The following is a 7,593-nucleotide window of genomic DNA, read 5'->3' on the forward strand; positions in this document are numbered from 1 at the left end:
AAGGATTCAACCTCTCTTTACACCATATCCCTTCTTTAGCTTGGTTCATCATATACCTCACCACTTGATGAATGACATTGTAAATGTTTTCATAGTAGCTACTAACCACTAACTACTAACATTGTTGTAAACAAGCACCCTCTACTACCTAATAGAATAGGCATCCCCAAGTTATTCACTCATTCCTCTCCTTTCACCCTCAATAATTCTCTCTCCTGGAGCCCACATCCATGTGATTCAAAGGATAAGAGAGATCCACTTTCATTTGAAAATAAAAAATATTCATATCCTTGATTCATCTTAATAAAATTCATTAGGTTTAATCCTAATCGGGGCTTCTAAAACCTATAAATAGATACCTTCTCTCCCTTGTAATAACACACTACTCTTCAACCCTAGTTGTAGTAAGGATATTGTGAAAATCTATTAGGAAAAATATGAACCCCAAAAGGGCCTTGTAAGGATCCCTAATTTTAAGGGTTTAAGGCTGAAATTGTGTGTGGTTTACGAGACAAGACCATCGAATGAGGATATTCTCATAGGCTTTTTTTAAGGCTATCATAGGTTTTTTTGTAGGTTGAAATAGAGGCTAGGTACATTCTCTCTCTACCCAAAAGAGGTTTGGTCCTTATGACAATAACTACCCTCCCCCCCTTTCTTTTGTCACATCATCAAGGGCGTCCATAGCCTTAGCCCAAAAAAGAACTTTTTTCAATGAAAAATAAAAAAAGCCTCACTTTTACTCAAAACTTCTCCCCAACCTATATGTATACTAATGAAGCTTGCGGAGAGGTTGTTGGACGCTATCTCAAAAGTGGAAGGGCTCTTAAATTCAATAGGTTTTCATGGGACCAACACCTCCATTGTTGTACAGAACAACAATGCAAGCACTCAGGAAGTGGCCCAACCATTGTCCATGAGTGGACTAAAGGCAAGGCATTTTTTGAAGAGGGTTCGGTCCAAAGAAAGGGATGCTGCTGTCGAAGCATCAACATCTGAAGGTGGGTGGGAGTTCGTGGAAGGATATCTGCAAGTATGCTTAGCCGACAACATGTTTGGGCTGTATTCGACAAGATGATGAAGATACTACGACTTGCAAGCACAACCATTGAGCAATGACAAGAATTCCAAAATTTGGTGGTGAACTTCACAAAGGTAGTCGTCATTGCACGGGGTGAATTGAACATTACACACTATATGGTGAGTGCATGCTATTCCAACTTGGTCTGTACTATGCTTTAGTTTTGATCATCGATGGGTTGTGGATTTTTAGGCAGCACATCCTCTATGCCCATGGTGCATACTTTATGAACATGTATGGTTCATTGGATCTTGGAGCATGCAAGGTAAGGAGAAGTCACGCTATTGTGCTAGGGGTGTCTACTTCAAGAATACAAGACATGGAGGGGGTTTAGTGCACTCATGCTATCTTCAGGAAATGTTCAACCGGTTTTATTGCACCGCCTTTGGACGCAAAGTGGCAATTGAACGCGAAAGTCATTGCGCTTGGCAAAAGAAGCCCATCGACTGGCCCATGTTCATTCCTCATAATGCTAGAGATCCTCACAAGGTCCAGCACAACATGCATAGTGTGGCTAGCTAGCATCAAGGAGTAGGGTTGGAAAAGTTTGGGTCAGGAGGTAGTAGATGTATTTAGAATCTCATGAAAATGGAAAATCTATTACATTTGGATGCTCTTTTTTGGGATGAAGTGTTTGCATTGTTTGATTGTTCACACAATTTTACAAGAGTATGTTTCGCTCTGTGTGTTTGATTAGTTCTCCAATTTCATGTGGTTTTAAAATTCAAAAGATTACTCGTGCTTTTAGCGGCTCTTTTCCACCATGTGAACCCACCCTTATATGGCCACCCTATATAAAGAGGTAAAATCCTCCCCTTCACAAACACATAACTCTCCTTCCCTCATCGAACACCACAAGCTCTAAGAAGTCTCCCCAAACGCACTTTCGCGATGGCAAGGACTAAATAGAATGCGAAGAAGAATCCAAAGACCATTGAGGTGTGCAGAAAGAAGAAGATGCACGCAAATCAGGAACCAGAAGAATAGCTGACCCGGAACACACAGAGACGGACACGCCGATGAACATCCATTGTGGGAAGGGGAGGTCATCCCAGTGAACCATAGGGTGGGCGGGAAGACGTTGCCAGGCCAAATGGGTGTGATGCCATCTGGCCCAGGGCACCCCAATGTGGCCGGCAAGTCATTGCCATGCCTTCTGATCAAGCCAACAATGATGAACGTAGCAGTGATGGCGAGGATTATGATCCGGATGAAGATGTCCCCCTAGTCACCTCCCAAGCGCCGTCGAAAGTCAAAATCTACAATTGCCCTCGAATCAATTTAGGAGGCTGCAGAGGCTTATTTAGTCAGTCTCTTTGAAGTCACGTTCTTATGTGTTGTCCATGCCAAGCGTGTAACAATCATGGCCAGGGACATGCAACTTGCACAACGCCTAAAGCATGACTTATACCCTCTGATGTCAAAACCTCTTTTTGTAACTAACTTATGTATTGGAATCAATCTACTTTGGAACCCTTATACTGGATTCAAGTTTTTTGGTGAACCCAATGTATTTTCACTTTGCGACAAATACAATACGTCTCTTTTTGTCGCTCTATGTAAACTTAATGTCCACTTTAAATGTCTATTTGTCTACATTTATTTTGTTAAATGGTTGAAGGTGAGATGCTTATCAACTGTAAAAAGGTTCTCTTGTTGACAGGCACAACCAAAGCTAAATACATTTTTTGTTTGGCTTGAAATTGTCCATTAGGTAAAAGTTATGCTATGTATTGTCAAAAATTTGCAAAACTAGACAAAATGGTGTTGTCCACAAGACAACGAGGATTGGCCAGACAGCAGGCTTGTAGGGCTAAGTCTCGCTGCCTTGTGGACACATTCAGAATTGCATAAAATGTCAGAGACAGGGCATAGCTAGTACAAAAAAAGCAATTATATGCTATTTTTTGGACAAATTTTTTTCAATGTACAAAATCAACTTTCACATAGTTGACACATATTACAAATGGGTAGAATTTTCACAGTTTGCCTTGCTACTAAACATGAACAAAACAATAAATTGAACTTTGCAATAGATCATGGACAAGAGAGATAATTTTCATTAAAAGCTTGTACATCCAGCCTAAATATCTTTTGATAGGAGGTGCTTTGCGGTCTCTATACTATAGTGTTGGGTAGAATGGATGTAAGTACAGAAGCACCTATAGCTTGGGCATTGTCAAACCCCAGGGCTTGACAAAGAGCTATGCGTGTCATGACCTTGTTGCAAAAGCCAATGCCAAAAGTGGAAATTGCAAGTGATTTTTTCAATAGAATAATTACATGGGTTGTTTGAGGGATGGTGGCTAAGTATAGGAGTGTACTTGCGGCCTTAAGCACTCACAAAACAAAATGGCCATTCGGAGAGAAATCCTTGTGTATGATGCACACATCTTCCATTGGTAGTATGTAGTGTGCTAGGGTTGATTGAGGCCCAAACACCATGCGCTCTCCCCCCTTCCGGCTAGCCCACAGGTCCATGTCCAGAACATCCTGCAAAATTTTAATTAACCAAAAGCAAAGAAGAAAGGTTAAATTATCAACGTAAAAGATGCTTAGTATTACCTCTTGTTGCTTATCCTCATCATCCACAGTTGGTGTGGCTTCAAGGTTGATAGAGGATTTGCCCTCATCAAATTTGGGGGCCCCACGAACCACGCGAATCGGGGCGGATAGGGGTTTGGTTGGCAACAACCCTGGCTTCTGTTGCAATGAACTCCTCATCCGTGACTTCACTTTGCTTTGCAGCAAGAATATTCGTTGTCACTAGTGCAATTGTGTCAGCAACAAAGTCCCCCAATGGAAGCAGCTTGTCATCTGTAGCTTCTGGTGTAGGATCAAAGGGAAACTCCATCTTGGTGCATATATGCTAAGACACTCATCTAGTCGGACACCAAAAGCCTTTTCAATATCATGTAAGAATAAATACTCTTCATCTTTTATAATTATGCTATTGAGACGGCTAATCTCCACTTCAGGAATTGTAGCACGGTTACGACTCTCAAGGTTGGGCACCTTGGAGGTGCTAGAAATCTGCTCTCTCACTGCAACTCCTTCTTCCAAGCCGTGGGGATATTTGGCAGATTGTAGTCTTTGCTCACTTTGGACATCTATAGGTGCGACCTTGGAATCTTTACGATCAGCCAGCACCCCACCAACTACCAGATGCAGGATCTCCATCTCCTCCAAGGAGGGCTCCTGATTGACGAGGAAGAAGAGAGTGGCAATGTTGGACAAGAAATATTGCCCAATTTTGTGCTTCTTGAAAGAGTCTGCAACTTCCTTTGTCACTTGGCGGAAGTGGTTTGCCTCTTTTGCAATCACCTCAAAGCGGGCTAGTCTCTTTGAAAATGCAGTGTCGCCCTTGTGGATGTAGCGAAGTAGATTACATGGCAACCACAAGATGGCATTGTCTTCAAATTTCATAGCATACTTGAGTATATGCGCATGCATATACTCTATGATGTGGTGAAAAGTGTCATTGTGGAGCTGCATGGTTTTTTGTAAATCCACTATGCGGGTAAAGAAGCCATGAAGATCATTGCATCCAAAATATTTGGTGTCCTCTAAGAAAAGAAGAAACCACGAAAGGGGGGTGTGTGGCTCTTCTGAAGCTGCTGCTACGCAGGAGGAGGATGTGCTAGCATGTGCTGCCATGGATCTCTCTCTCTCTCTCTCTCTCTCTCTCTCTCTCTCTCTCTCTCTCTTTGTGTGTGTGTGTGTGTGTGTGTGTGTCTTCTTTCTGTCTCTCTCAAGTGTTGACAGAAAAATAAGAAGCCTACTCCCCTTTATATACACCCCCCCCCCTTTCCCCACACCGCCACGCGGCCCGTTGCAGAAAAAGACATCATCCCAAAGCTCTTTGATATACATACAAACACATATGAGTGCGCACACAAACACCCAAACAAAATCTAAAAAAGTTAATCAATGAAGATGATACTATAACGACAAAAAAGTTTTGAATTTCCATTAACAACAGAAGGTTTTACAACATGGAATTAGAGCTGGTTACATTGATCTATCAGATTACCTTAAAGACAGTGCGCTGCCAACCCTCCACTCCTCTTGCACTTTCATGGCAGCCTCCATCCGCCTACCAATCTAAAACAACAAAAATGCTTTTAATAAGACTAAAAATTGGCACATGTAGACATCATATAAATTAAACTGACCTTTTGCCGATTGAGACGAAAGTAAGCATCTTTGATTTCTTTGTAGCCCAAGATAATCAAGTGTTCCCATATGTTGGTGAGTGTCGAGTGTTCACTAACTTGCACAATCTCAGAAACACCATTTGAAAAAAGTAGCGGGCATGTCAAATGTCACAAAATTAGCAACACTAGATTGTAAGGGTATCCACTTTCCACTCTTACACATCCAACGCTCATAGTAGAAACGTAGGTACAAAGTAGTGCGCACTTTCAAATATCGAATCCCTATACTTGAAGCCCCCACCTTACACTTGTAGTTATCTCCTTAGAGCACTCCCTCAAACCATTCCCCAATTATCTCCAAATACCAATTTTAGTGCTTCATACATGACATTCTTGCTACAAAACATAGTAGGTGTGACACAGAATGGCAATGTCTTGAACACGTGTACAAAAACATGCATGGGGCAGCACCAACTAAGCCCTACTGATCTAGAAGCCTTCCCAAAATTTAATGAGGAGCAAATATCAAAAAGCATCTTCTCCTTCACTGAGAAGAGTGACCACGCCAGCATCAGGTCGTGGCCATTCCAGACTCAGTAATGAAGGTTTTTCAACATCAATGATTTTACCATATCCATCCTTCGAGGACGGCACTACATACGTGTGTGAGTAGAAGAAGATTTTACGTTGCAATAGAATCGAAGGTGGCAAGTTGGGAAGCATCATAACACCAATGTCTACATGAAGAGCATTGAAGGTTCCTGTGAGACTCTTGATTGGTTGTTCCTCAACAAAGTTGGATGAAAATATCTATGACAACACCAAAAACTATCAAGTCAAAAACAAATAACAAGCGTTTACAATCAGCAACGAACAATGTTTTACGACTTACAATGTATTGGGAAATCTCTTGAGCTTCCATTCCTCAAGCGCATGGAATGCCAAGAGCACACGTGTTGAACAATGGCCACTGTGCCATTGATTCTATGGTTCTTGAAACCAAGAAGTCTCCCCTTTCAATGTTAGTCAAGGTTGCCATGGTTTTGAACTTGATGAGGCCCGATAGTTGCAGGTTGCATGAAGATCCAAGATCCTTTAGAAAACACTTGCAGCATGCATTCCCCATCAGAATCCCTAGTGTTATGCAAGCAAACCGTCTCTATCTCATCCTTTGGCTTCCTTGAAGTGGAGGGGCTTGATATGGTAGCACCACAAGAAGAAGAGTTGTGGTGTTAGACAGAGAGGCATGTTGCTTCAGGAATGAAATGAGAAGGAATGGTTGAATGGGAAACAAGGGAAGAAGAAGTAGTTCAAATGGATGGTGTGGATGAAAGGGGGAGACAGGTCGTGCAGCTATGGAAAGCTTCCATTTGTGATGGAGCTATGGAAAGCTTGGTGAGAGGGGGAGAAGTGGCTCAATGGGAAGTGAGGGGAGAAGAAGTAGTTCAAAGGGATGGTGTGGATGAAAGGAGGAGACAAGTGGTGTAGCTATGGAAAGATTCCTCGTGTGCTGCAGTTATGAAAATCATGTATTTGGTTCGGAGAGCTTTTGGAGAGTGAAAAGTGAGATTTAGAGATTTTCAAAAAAATTTAAAGTTTTAGGGTTACTTTATGGGCACCCATGAAAATGGAGGGAAAGCCCTCCCCCCCCCCCCCCCCCCCCCCCTTTTCCCCCTTCTCTCTCTTTCTAGGGGACAAATCTATAATGAGAGGAACAAATAACGCCACATGCCCCCTACTACCCTACCTTTTGAGAGGGTATAGCTTTGGCCACCACCCTCTTTCTATTGGTCCATGCTTAATCACCCCTTAAGCTAAAGGGCGTTTTGGGGTTCATATTTATCCTAATGTGTGAGCTTTCTATGTCATCACTACTCGTATGTGCATAGAGAAGCTCATTGAGAAGAGTTGAGTGATGACATACTCTCCGTTGCACTTGTAGCCTATTGTTGTTTATAAATTATATTCATAGTTCTGGTGCAAGTGGGTACAACAATCGGCTACTACGACTCTTCTCTCTAGGAATTGACTTGACAAGTTAGCTCATCTGTTGGTTGAAGGTATTTTGTCCTTACAAATTTGCTGGGTCATTTCATGCTTGGTGGTTTGAGGGATTGTTGAATTATTTTCCTAGGACTAAACTGTAAGAGGGTTATATGTTGAGAGGGGTCTTGAAACCCTAAGACAATGTGTATGATGGCAACAAGATCTTTGTGTTGTTTCTTTGATTCTCCCCAAGCTTGTGTGCAACTAGTCTTTAAGGCTAGGACCTAGTTGTTCAAGTTAATTTGTGATCTCTACCTTACCCTCTCTCAAATCCCTAAGGTTGTGAATGTTTGTGTTTGGAGTGTGTGG

This window comes from Adiantum capillus-veneris, chromosome 3 (assembly GCF_014529385.1).
Source record: "Adiantum capillus-veneris isolate H3 chromosome 3, ASM1452938v2, whole genome shotgun sequence".
In the NCBI taxonomy this organism is placed as follows: domain Eukaryota; kingdom Viridiplantae; phylum Streptophyta; class Polypodiopsida; order Polypodiales; family Pteridaceae; genus Adiantum; species Adiantum capillus-veneris.